The sequence below is a fragment of the Apaloderma vittatum genome, unplaced genomic scaffold (assembly GCF_000703405.1).
Source record: "Apaloderma vittatum isolate BGI_N311 unplaced genomic scaffold, ASM70340v1 scaffold4621, whole genome shotgun sequence".
Classification (NCBI taxonomy): Eukaryota; Metazoa; Chordata; class Aves; order Trogoniformes; family Trogonidae; genus Apaloderma; species Apaloderma vittatum.
The window spans coordinates 12,088-26,024 of record NW_009700663.1 but is presented as its reverse complement, the minus strand read 5'-3'; positions in this window follow the sequence as shown (position 1 = coordinate 26,024).

The following is a 13,937-nucleotide window of genomic DNA, read 5'->3' as shown; positions in this document are numbered from 1 at the left end:
TACAGCAAATCTACTCATGCAAGACATTGGTGTTATAGAGTAAGCTCATTATTCATCTTCATTAAAAGACATGTTACAAAAAGTAGAATTTATGTGATAACTCGGCTTGTGAATAGTCAAATAAATACAAAAAAGAGAAAAGCAGTATGAGGTTCTTCTGCTTATATTTCAGGAATAAGAAGTCCTTAGCCCATGGTGGTGTCATCAAGAAAACTTAGAAACCATGCTACAGAAATAACACAACTTCCTAGAGGTTGTTATTCCACATTTAACATGATCTAAGACTATAGATAAATTGGCAAATGGAAGTAGACTTGATAAGCAGACAGTGAGGTGGATGGAAAACTGGCTGAACTGCCAGACTCACAGAGCTGTGATCAGCTGAATGAAGTCCAGCTGGAGGCCAATCACTACTGGTGTGGTCCAGGAATAAATGCTGGGCCAATACTGTCTTCATCAGTGACCTGGATGATGAGACAGAATGCAGCCTGAGCACATTCACAGATGCTAAAAGACAGAAGGAGTGATTGATACACCAGATGAGTGTGCTACCATTCAGAGGGACCAAAAAAAGCTGGAGAAATGTGCTGAAAAGAACCTCACTGAAGTTCAACACAGGAAAACTCCAAGTCCTCCCCTGGGAAGGAATAACCCAGTCACTAGGGATGACCAGATGGAAAACAGCTTGGAAGAAAAATACCTGGTGGTCCTGTGGACACCAAGTTGGCCATGAGCCAGCAACAGACCCTCATGGCAAACACACCAACAGCCTCCTGGGCTGCATTATGAAGAGCACTGCAGCCTGTTGAGGGAGGTGATCCTTCCCCATTGCTGAGCAGGAAAGATTATGTCTGGAGTGCTGTTTCCAGTACTGTGCTCCCCAGTGTAAGAGAGACATGGACATAGTGGAGAGAGTCTAGCAAAGGGCCACAAAGGTGATTAAGTGCTCAGAGCACTGGTCACACAGAGATGCTGAAAGAGCTGGGACTGTTCAGCCTGGAGAAGAAAAGACTGAAGGGAATCTTATAACTGTATATAAATATATTTTTGGATGAGAATACAGATGACAGATCCAGACTGTTCCCAGTAGTATTCTACAACAGTCTGTAATTACACGGTGCAATAATAAAGGCATAGTCACGTCAGATTTGTTGTCACAAAGGACAGTCCCTATTAATTTTAAAAAGTCACAAGTGGTGGAAATTAGTTTCTTTGTGTTTTTGTCTTGTGACAGAAGCAAAGAAGCTATTTATGCTATTAAATAAACTGTATAACAATGACAGCACAAATTTCAGTTTAATCTTTCTCAGCAAAGTATTAATAACTAAGAAACAAAAGAACAGTGGCAGATAATATATAGGATATGTCTCCATTGTGTTCATTATTGGAATCACTATTGCAAATATCTTTCCATAAAGGAAGCGGTGTCATGCTACATTGAGTATTTTCTTATTTTGCATACAATAAAGATGATAAATTGGAGGAAATATTTCATAGAATCATAGAACTGTTTATATCTGAAGGGACTTCAAAATCATCTAGTTCCAATCCCCCTGCCATGTGCATGGACACCTTTCACTAGACCAGGTTGGTCACAGCCCCATCCAACCTGGCCTTGAGGGTTTCCAGGGATGGGACACCCACAACCTCTCCAGGAATCCTGTTCCAGTGCCTCACCACCCTCACAGAGAAACATTCCTTCCTTATTTTATCTAAATCTACCCTCTTTCAGTTTGAAACCGTTACCCCTTGTCCTATCACCACATGCCCTTGTAAAAAGTCCCTCCCCAGCTTTCTTTTAGGCCCTCTTCAGGAACCGGAAGGCCACTGTAAGGTCTCCCTGGAACCTTCTCTTCTCCAGGCTGAACAGCCCAAACTCTCTCAGCCTGTCCTCATAGAGGAGAAGTTCCAACCCTCTGGATATCTCTGAAGTCCTCCTCTGGACCCACCCAACAGGTCCATGTCCTTCTTGTGTTGTGGCCCCCAGAGCTGAGCAGGTGGGGTCTCACGAGAGCAGAGCAGAGGGGCAGGATCACCTCTCTCAATCTGCTGGCCACACTTCTTTTGATGTAGCCCAAGACACAGCTGGCCTTCTGGGCTGCACATTGCCTGTTCATGCTGAGCTTCTCATCAACCAACACTCCCAAGCACTTCTCTGCAGGGCTGCTCTCAATCCATTCTCGAACCACTCCATAGAAAGAAGATCAGCGTACTTTGTCTGCTGAACATTTTCCTAGTTTCCACATTTCCACACATATTGCTGACTTACAGCTATGCAAAAACCAGCACATTTTCCAAAAAAATTATTAATGAATGAGTGATCTTTAGTGCTTAAAAATAAGAAATTTAGTAAGAATGGTAAAACAAGCAGTCTTCATAGAGAGAAATACAGAAAAAAACTATTAATAAAGAACTCTGATACAGCACTGATGACTACACCAAAGATTTCTAGAGCCTTAGTTAAGGAAGGTTCCGAAACATTCACTATTTCAAGAGAAAAGAGAAATGTAGCTCAGCTTGGGGAAAAAAAAAACATAAATGAGAAGAAAGATGAAAAAAGCAATTTCACTGCCATTAGTGTAGGAGATAAAGTGATAAAATCAATACTTTTCAGCTAGGACAAAGAATCATGTTTAGGCTTCTCGTTATCTATGTGATGCATATGGTTCTGTCAGTGAAAATGGGAAATATCACCTTCATTACAAATAGTATTTTGGAGGATAAAATAGTAGCACTTTCTTAAAACAACAGACATTGGAAGAAGGATGAGATAGATCTTTATAAACATTTGAAAAGGAATTTCAGTATTTCAATTCCTTTTAAGAAGACAAAAGATGTACTGGGTTTATGGCAAGGTTTTGGTAGTGCAGGGACTGCAAGAGTGGCCTCTGTGAGAAGACACCAGGAGCTGCTCATATCTCCAGCAGAGTCAGTTCTAGTCAGCTCTAAGATGGACCCACCACTGCCCAAGGCTGAGCCCATCAGTGATGCTAGTGGCACTTCTTTTCACATGGTTTAGTTAAAATGCCTTTTCTACTCACCAGTGTTCAGCTGGACAAAAAAGAGTTTCTGACTCTAATGGGGGTCAGAAGCCAGGAGTTAAAATTCTAAGAAGAGGTTATGTTACTGCATGCATGCACAAATAAAACATGCATGTAACACATACAATTTCTAGCATATTTCCTATTAATCATGAAGAACTAATACCTCTAAAACATAGATTATCTATTTTCATGTACGCAAATGCCAAAGTCTTGGTTGCTATTTCATAGCACCAGTCCCAGCTGGAGGGCAAGATTTTATTATACTCAGTCTGCTTAAATAAATTTTAGTTTTATTTCATTGAATGGTGTAGTTCTTGTGGTCAATGCACTGTAAATTCACTCAAGATTGTCCTCGAGAACACTGTTTTCATCATCGCTCACGTCTCCCTCTGAGAAATAAGATTTTTATGGTAAATAAACTAAAAAATGCTGCTAAAAACTATTCAGTTGATGGCCTTGGCTAGAGAATTACATTAAAGATGCACTGTTCTCCAGATGGAGTTGGACTTTTCTGCTCCCTGTGCTTCTTTCCAGATTTTGTGAGGTTTCGTAAGGAGCCTTGTTTTGATTATCTGTGTGGGAGAAGAAAAATAACTCTTACAATTAATACATACAACACAAATCCATGCATTTAAATTGTCTGCAACATGTTACGTAATTTCTTACTAGCACTGCCATATAAATATACTGACACTCCTCTTTTTTTGGAACAACAATGACACCTTATGGATAATAATTTTTGTCTGTGACTAGTTTGTGAGACCTGATCACATTAACATCTTTTACTCTCTGGGCCCATTGCTCCATTAGTACATCAGAAAGCAATTTAGATGTTCCCTTTTTACTTATACATTATAATCAGATTGGGTAAGGGAAGGCAACTCTGACAGATCAGTGAACACCAGTGGTGAAACTCTTCACTCTCCTCCAGCTACAGTTTTACATTACACATCTGGCTTCTCCTTACTTCATGATTTTAGAATATTAGTAAGTTAGAGCTTGTCATTTTTTCCCAGCACACCTGCTGGAGTTGGTAGCATAATGCTCTTTGTGTCGTGGAGTGGGAAAAAGAGATGATGTCAACAAAAATGTTTTAATTCCAGTGCAAGAAAATACATCTTTTCTTCAGAAATATCTTTTAAGTTTAACTAGCACTACTCAGTGTTTCCTCTTCCAAGTTGTTCCATATTACACAGTCATAAGCTCTAAATAACGTTAATAAGGAATTCCACCAAAACTCACAAACTGTGCTGGATGATGTCACATCAGTGTTCCCAAATTGAAACACTTTTGCTCAGCCGCCTGGGATCAGTAGAGGGCGTTTTAGGACTGAGTAATGTGAACACAAAATGAAGCGACCAGCACTGCCAACACAACAGCGGTTCGCTCACTCTAAGAGGAGTGTAGGTTTGAGAAGCTCAGTAAATTATTTGGGTATAAATAGTAGCGTTTTCAACATAAATATCAGAGACATCGTATTTGAGTAAAATGTTGTATGTGACATTCCTTTTATTAAGAGCTATGTTTTCAAATGTGTTTATTGTGTATACAGTGAACTACTGTAAAAACTATTCTTAGACAGTTGAATGCACAGGCACATTAAAATTTTATACAGAATGCAATTACAATACAGGGAAAAAATTTTGCACAAAAGTCAATGGCTGAAATATTTCACTTTAGCAAGCAAAACGCTCATTTCAGCAATACTAACCATTTAATTACGTTCTTTACTTAAATTGTGAGATTATTTATATGTCAGGTTAAAACTGGTTTTCCATACTTGCTGATTAAAACCACATCATAAGCTTATATTTTCTTACATGATACAGTTCTTCAGTAAAACCTTGTGAGTTTCAGATGTGGTTCTTCAAGATCATCTGAAAATCTGATTTGAATAAATATGATAATGTTGAATTTCCCAGTTCCTACGAGTTTGCACGAACAGGGACAAGTCTTACTGAATGGTTTTAAAAGGCATACACCCAAATCTGTTTTCCCAACTACATGCTCTGTTACACCAGCTGGGCCTAAAACTGCAAGAGGGTAGATTTAGATTAGGTATAAGGAAGAAACTCTTTACCATGAGAGTAGTGAAGCACTGGCACAGGTTGCCCAAGGAAACTGTAGATGCCTCATCCCTGGCGGTGTTCAAGGTCAGGCTGGATGAGGCTTTGAGCAACCTGGGCTGGTGGGAGAGAGGTGTCCCTGCCCACAGCAGGGGGGTTGGAACTAGATCATCTTCAAGGTCCCTTCCAGCCTTAACCATTCTATGATTCTATGATTCTACGAATATTCAGTTACACATCTTGATTTCAGCTTAAAGTTCTAATGGTGCTTGTGCAACTTTATACAGCCTGTTTGGGCTCTCAAGCTACAGAGTCGGCCACAACTGTGCCCTAATGAACTGCTTCCTCGGGTTACAGAGGTTTAGTTTGTAAGAGCGAATGACAGAGCTTTCACTGCACTTTCCACAAGCTCCGATTCGGAAGGGACTTTAGCAGTGAAGTGATATATGTGCTCTCAGTGAACAAGATCATAAAATCATAGAATCATAGAACAATTCAGGTTGGAAAAAACCCTTGGGATCATCGAGTCCAACCACTGACCCTACACTACAAGTTCACCCCTAAACCATATCACCCAACACCACATCTAAACGACACTTGAACACATCCAGGGATGGCGACTCAACCACCTCCCTAGGCAGTCTGTTCCAGTGTCTGACCACTCTTTCTGTGAAGAATTTCTTCTTAATGTCCAGCCTAAACTTGCCCTGTTGCAACTTGAAGCCATTCCCCCTGGTTCTGTCCCTAATTACCTATGAGAAGAGACGAGCACCAATCTCTCTACAATGTCCTTTCAAGTAATTGTAGAGCATGATGAGATCCTCCCTCAGCCTCCTCTTCGTCAAACTGAAGACTGCCTACTAAGCCCTGGGACAAAGCTTAGCCAGGGAAGAAGGTATTCGTTCCATCCCTTCCGTAGCCATCTAAGAGACAGAAATGGGAAAATGATCTACTTCTCTGTGGCTGTCATCTTCCCCTGCATGACCAGCCACCCTGACAGAAGTAAAAATTCAGGATTGTGCACAGTCTAAGCAGTGGTACTAAACACAAATTCCCAACAAAGTATTATTTTGGGGAAGAACAGAATTCAAGCTGCAAACCTTCCTAACTGCAATGGAACTGTTGGGTTCCACCAACTCCCACTCCCCTTCTCCCCGTCTACTTTTTGGAAGTGAAAATATTTCAAAATATTTCAAGTTTTCATCATACTAGTAATTTAAACACCGTTTAATATCAGATGTGCAGCACCTCTCTGGGGAGATAAAAGGCTCTAGAGCCATAACAACTGTATGCTGCCCTTGGTTAAACTGCTAGCTGGTAATTACTTGGTGAGGTGAAAGTAGGTATATGAAAAAAGGGAAGTTTATGACCTTGCTAAGTTTTCACAGAAAAGTGCAGTTTTCCAACCTACATATTTCCATGCAGTTTACCACCAAGAACATGACAAACCTGTTCTCATGTAAATCTGTCACAAAATACTACTACTTTTGGCAAGGCACGCTCCTGGGGGAAATTCCCAGTCAAATGAGCAGAGTGATACTGATCTAATGAAAAGAGAGAAAAAAAAAAAGTCAAAGAGCTACTCAGAGTTATGCAAGCCTGATTTGGGGGAAAGACGTGAAAAAGGGAGAAGAAAAAATATACAAAAAAAAAAAAATCAATCAGGCTTGTCTTCCAGGGTGATCTGACTAAATGAGGAACCTGCTTAAGGTCACCTCTAAACTCCACCAAAACACTTGCCAACATTTTCAAAGCTCTGTCTACACTATGCCCTTAAATCACCAGCACAATAAACTCAATATGGATTTTAGTCACTTCCAGTGACAAGAGACTATGAAGTTCAAAACACTGGATGAAATATTGGTTTTCTGAAGCTAAAGTCTAGAAGACTGATTGTGGCGGGAGAAAGACCTCTGGTGTAAGCTCACCTTACATCCAACGCAGCTTAACTCCTGGCTGCCTGTGTGAGGGACTGTCCTGCTCTCCTGCGCACACTGGCTGCGCTTCCTTCACATCTGGTCCAGTGACCACAATGCCAGAGGGTGAGCTGCGGCCACCACAGCTAGAACAGGCTGCCCCACGAGGGATGTTAAGCAGGAGCCAAGGGTGACCATAGCATTCGTAGCCTCCTTACTAACCAGGGCAGAGTCCTGCTGCACCTGGATAGCAGTCCCACACACAGCATGGACTGTCCAGACAGCCCAGTCAGAAGCAGCAGAGACAGCGTGAGAGTGGAGACAAGACTTAAAGGGTAGGTCTGAAGTCCATCCAGAAGACAGCACTGGAGACAATCAACATCGAAGAGAAGTCTGAATCCACCCAGGAGACAAGGCCATAATCTACAACACAACTCAGGTAACTGGCTGCCCAGGAATGAGCTTAAGAGGAGCTCCTAGACAAACGGGCTGCAACTATGGGCGAAGGTCCCAGATGAAAATGGTCAGGGCAGTTAAGGCATATTAGTTCTTTTAAGGCACTGACATCTGTATTATAGAAAAACAGAGTACTAAAGAAAGCTGCCCAATCATTAGGAACACTTGCAACTATAAGGACAGGTTACTTTGCTCTAGTCTCTTCTGTGTATACAACGAACACACTTCTGATTTATACATTATCATTTAAAGAACTAGACTGATAAGCTTATCCTAGCCTCTTATTCCTGAAAACAGTAGCTAGTATTGATACCCCGACACCCTCCACTCAGGTTTTAGGCAATGATACATTTGGGAAATAACAGCAATGTGCACTGATTTGTGTCTTCTTATCTGCTGGCAGATCTTGCCACCTGAAATTGGTGTCTTAACGTCAGTGGCTGGAAAACATGATGAGGCAATTACAGCTGATCTTTACATCCTGGATAGTGAAAGAATAACAGACACGTGCTTTGTTAAACCTGAAGACTATGATACTGCTTGAGAGGACTGAGTAATTACCATAAAGGCAGGAGTTCAAACCAATGCAGGCAGGGGACTTTGTGGAACAAAGCTCTTGTGGAAGGGTGCATGCATGTGTCTGCCTGTGTTTGTGTTGAGGGGAAAAGAAGTTCTTACGATCCGAGAAGGGAATAAACAGGTGACTGGGCTACAGTTAAGATTTTTGGACAATTTTTAAGGAACACAGGCTAAAAGTAGAATAGCGAATTTGAAAATTCATAGGTAGGCCAATGGGCTTACATTGTATTTTACTAGGTTTTAATTTTAAGCCAAACAAATTCAGGAGGGAGACTAGGAACCATGTATCTGTAAAAAAAAAAAAAAAAGAGTCAAAGACAATTTCCAGAGGGTTGAATAAGGAGGTATAAAAAGCGCAACGCCTGCCATGGACACAACTTTAACTTCAGCTTCAAGGGATTTTGCAGCAACTGTTCTAAGTTGGATGTCTAATTCACTCCATGTAATGGATAGGGCATATACAGATTTTTGGAAGGCGTTCACAGCAATCAGTATGCTGGGTATACAAACGACTAAGCTAGGGATGGATTCAACAATTTGTCCAAAGATCCATTTTCTCATTCCTTTTCCTCCAGAATCTTACCACAGAGAGAGAGAAGGACTGAGCCTTGAGAATAAAGCAAACAGGCACTATGTGTCCCTGCTGGAGACTGGCACCTATCCATCGCCTGAGTCTTCAAGCATCACACAGGTATCAGCAGGGTCATAATTCTCTTTTCAACCAGTGGGGCCAGAGAGGTGCTGAGGTCGCGGAGTCCTGCCGAATCAGCTGATGCATCTCAGGACGCAAGTGAGTTGTCAATATTGTTGAGGTACATGCTTCAATAGCAGCATGTACAAGCTCTGCCAGCAGGCACCTGAATTCCTTGGCAACTTGGATCCTCACAAATGCCTGGTTCCGGATAGAGATTTTATCAAAATCTGGGTGTACAGGAATACAGGGACAGGACAGGTGTCTACCCACAAAGCATGTCCTCAGGGCAGGGCAATCAGACCATAACTTCCTGCCAAGAAATTCAGCACAGCCTCCAGATGGATGATACCACTTCCTTCACCTACATCCAGATGGAAAAGATCAAGCTACTCCCATGCAGATCACATCTGCATTTTGTTCCAAATGTCTCATAGCTCACTCCTCTCTAACAGCAGACCAGCCTTCTTCACAAACTACCTACTGGTGTCTGTGGTCCACTTGGGAATCAGGATCATCCTTCCTGGCTTTGTAATTTCAGACTGGAGGACTTGGGCTTCTTAGCAGCCTTCAGAGTATTTTGGTGTGAGAGCAGAGATATGTCTTCCCATCGGCTCAAGGGATGTAAGAAAGGTGGACACCAGGCCCTTGCTTTGACTACACGGATTGGATGATCTTTCGAGGTCCCTTCCAAACCCTAACATTTTGTGATTCTGTGTGATTCTGTAAGGAGGAGGGGAAGCAGCCAAAAGGGACATGTGTCAGGAATAACTGGAGCTGAAGGTCTTAGATTCAGCAAGGCTGCCTAAGTCCACAGGGAGTGCTGGGAGATGTGGGAAGAGGCGATTGAGGAGAAGAGGAGACTGAGGAGAGACCTCATCGCTCTCTCCAACTACCTGAAGGGAGGCTGTAGAGAGGCAGGGGTTGGTCTGTTCTCCCTAGCAGAGAGTGACAGGATGAGGGGAAATGGATTTAAATTGCACCAGGGGAGATTCAGGTTAGATATTAGGAAGAATTTCTTTACTGAAAGGGTTGTCAGGCATTGGAACAGGCTGCCCAGGGAGGTGGTTGAGTCACCGTCCCGGGATGTGTTTAGGAGATGGGTGGATGTTTTGTTGGGGGAATCATTTAGTAGGTTGATAGGGCTGGAACAAAGGCTGGACTCAATCTTCTAGGTCTCTTCCAGCTGATATGATTCTATGATTCTAAAAGCCAGTGGGCAGCATCTTGAGTGCCTGAAGTGGATTTTAGGAAGGGGAAAGAGCATGGAGGGAGGGTAGAGATATCTGATTCAGGCATCAGCAACACACTAGGACTGTCTTTGACCCTGCTTTGTTGTTCCTGCCAAGTGCTAACAGGAAAGGATAGTCTGGGGCATTGTGATAAAGAGTGTACAGAGGTTTTGCGGCTTATTTTACCAGTGTCATGGCTTGCAACAGGCCTGCAAAGAGCTCTCAGGAATGGTGCAGGCTTTTTTGCTTTCCCTGCACTTAGTGCAGCCTTTGTTGGTGGAAAGGAATATAAGGCAAACTGTCTGTGCAGACTCTGAGTACACAACGGTTCAAGGACTGAGTGTCACAAACTGCTAGTGGTACTTCAGTCTGTACAAATACATAGAATTCTAATTGGACTCTCTCCATGTGTAGGAATACTTCTTTACATTAAACATAGAATTGGGATACCAATGAAAAAAAGATGTTAAGCATGTAAACCAAATGGAGTAAAATCATGCCAGCACAGCAGCAATTTTATATACAATTACTGTAGCATATTACAGGTTTGGTAGCTGAATCAGCAGAGCTTTCAGAATGGAAATCCAGGAAATTAAAATCTGCCTAAAGCTTATTTGCTATCCCACATCACTTATTTTTTCTAGAGCTATAAAAAACTGTTAGTGAAGACATCTGAAAGACATGTTGTTAGACACAGGGTTTTGGTTTATGGTGTGATTTAATTTTACGGTTCTAAGTTTTTGGTTTTCCACAGTAAAGATCACAAGAGTAACACACTAAGAAAACATAATTCCTTGTTGTGGTGGCCCCTTTTTCCTGAATCATCTGCTATTTTTCAGAAAATGGGAAAAAACTCACATTTTTCTGGTAACTGGTGTACATCTCCATGGAAGAATCACATTGTTTGTTAATCTCACAAGAAGGCATGACATTCGCTATATTAATGCAGCTGTAGGTAATATTACAAAAACATTTACAAATGTCTATTAAAAAAACCCAAACTATAGATACCATTTCTTGTTATAAAGGCCAGAGAATACTTAGCAGTAGACAAAGAAAAATTTTCTCCTCAGTGTAAACTATTATTTGTTCATAAACTCTGAATAAGCCAGAGAATATATATTCAAATTAATTAACATGAAATTACAGGTTCTTAAATAAAGTTTAAAATAAATCAATCAGAAACTAGAGATTCCAGCCTGAAATCAATTAAAGAAAAAAAACCAAAGCTACAAAACACCAGGAAAAAAAAAAAGCCTATCTTATAGCTAGGCACCTTCAGATATTATTGTTTTGCATTCATACCAAGAGAAATAACATATCATTGCAGCTGATATATGTAAGGCTCAAATAAAAAACATCCCTTAACATAGCAGGAGAAGCAGTCATGTTCCTAGTTTATCTTGAGCAGGGGTCATCTTTCATATCTCCTTGAGTCAAAAAATAATGATTTTCTTTCCAATTAGTGTGAACTGTTTTCTGTATTCACCTGCCACATTTCTCTACTGGTCATCACTGGTTTGATACATGTTGGCCAAGGTGATTCACTTTCAGAACTATCTCAATTTAAGGAAGTGAGAAAATGCCAACAGCCATAAGAAAGGGATTACCTGATACACTGAATCTAATTTAACAGAATTGTTTTTCCTCCCAGAATTTAATAGATAACTGCCAAAATACCAATGGTACTAAAACCAGTTTCTGGCACAGTGATTCTTTACAGTTATGCCTGACTGTTAAGGCAAAAGAAGAAGCAAAGACCCTATGGTTATAAAAATCATGATTCTTCAAGAGAAGCCTACAGTTTTTACTAAAACATTATTTTTTACATAACAGAAGCTAAACTCAGCTTAATTTTACTTTTCCATTTAATCTTTTCTTCAACATAGTATATATTCCTAATCTTTTCCATGTTTATTTTACAAAAACCAAAATGCAGTATAGTATCTGAACTAAATTGCACGGATTTAGGATATATTAAATGAATTACAAGCATTAAAACCATAAAGACATTTTAAGTAATCTTTTTTAAAAGCCTGTGAAAAATTAGGTTAAACAATTGTGTGTGTTGCCACCACAATGGAAGGCCAGCTCACTACTTTAGCTTAATTTTCAGAAACCATAAGTAGCAAGATAAAAATTGAGGTACATATACATGCCATTTTAGGAAACCTAATCTAAAAGCTTAGATGCTCCTTAATGCAGGAAGTACCTAGATTTTCCCTGTGAAGTTCTCCATGGTCCTAAACTAGAAGATGCCTAACATAGTATTTTGATGGTCAAGTCCTATAAGACTTCAAAAGCTCTTGACTAAATTAATGCTTAGGTTTCTATCAGTAAAATTTTCCACAGCTTTCTGGTTTGGTTTCTGCACATACCCATCCTATCAGCTGGCTTGGCAAAGCAGGCTTGTAGTTGCTTCTATGCCACCGCTTACGGAAATAATCAGTTGTGTTAGTTTTTTAACAGCACAGGTCAATGGTTCAGCATTCAAGTATTCCAAATTTATTTCATTTCCTGGCACTGGTATAATTTTGGTAGGGTTACTTCCATTCTAGTGTGTCTGCATTGATCTCCTGGGGTCAGACAAAGGTGAGGGCAAAGGAAAGGGCAGAATCACGCAGCCGTGGGCAAGGAAGAGCGCTGAACTGCCCCTTTCCCTGGAGCTAGCTGAGCTCAGCTTAGGTGCCACAGAAACTCTGTTTCTGTATTGCTCCACAGACTTTCACAGCAGATACAGATCAAATCAAGCGCTGCACCAACACAGTAAAACTATTCCTTTCATAAACCAAAATAAAGTTGTATTTTATTTTTTTTTTGCATTTCTTAGGCAATTTAAGTTCACACTGTCAGAGTGTTTTCTGAAAAGTGAAGGTATCCAGACTTCCAAGCCCTCCTCAGCTTAAAGGAGCTTCAAATTTTTAAGCCGCTCTCCCCCTAACGCGACTCTCCCTTCTTCCTGAAGCTGCGTTACAAGCCCACAGCACACACGCGCAGCTCCAGGCCTCCTGCACAGGGGAATTTGATTTTGGCCTGCACTCCATCATGTTCTGTACGTTGCTTTTGGGGCCACTGCAGCATTTTTTCTCTTTCTCTTGTATTTAACACATGATTCATGAAGCATTCCGAGAAGCAGTCCATGAACTTCATATCGGGTGAATAATTTAATTTCTCAGTTGCTCGCTTTACCCCAGGAAACTCCGATTTTTTCTTCAGGAGGAGAGTTTTAGAAAAGTGGTACAGGGACATTTGTGTCCACTTACATGGGTAGGCATTTCTGAATTGTAAATGCTGGTTGCATTTTGAACCAGCACAAAATTTACCCTTCATGGGATGAACATGATTAAAACAATTCCAGGAAAATGAGTGGGTTTGTAAATATATAGTAAAGCAGATGACTTAGATCCAGGGCTGTTGTTTGCTTGTACAGTTGTAGTGCTTACAACCATTCTCTTGTAATAACCATCCCACATACATTCACAACAAGGAGACAGTCCTTGACTAAGACAGTTTGCAGCTAATGTTAAATTGGAGAAGTGAGAAGAAAGAGATTATAGGCAAGTGACATAAAGAGATATGGAAACAGAAGCTTAGTTTGCCTCAGGAGAGTTGTAGGTTTACTCCGAAGTACAAGCAGACAGCATCATTCCAAATATTCCAGATGTGAATTAAATAACCACTGCAGCACAAATCCACTCTGAAAAAAAAAATCTACCAAAGCTAAAGATCCAATTGCGAAATGAAATTAATAAGAGAGGGCAATGATATATGAAGAAGTGGGATAAGATGATAAATGTAATATCCAGAAAGCAAGAGATCTGCAGGTGTGTGAAGATACGGCTGATTCTGCATTCTGCCTCCCCACACTTAAGGCCTCTATTCCAGAGAGTGAATCCTAATAAAACCGATGACAGGACAGAAATCACACCTCAAAGATGCTTAATGAAAACAGC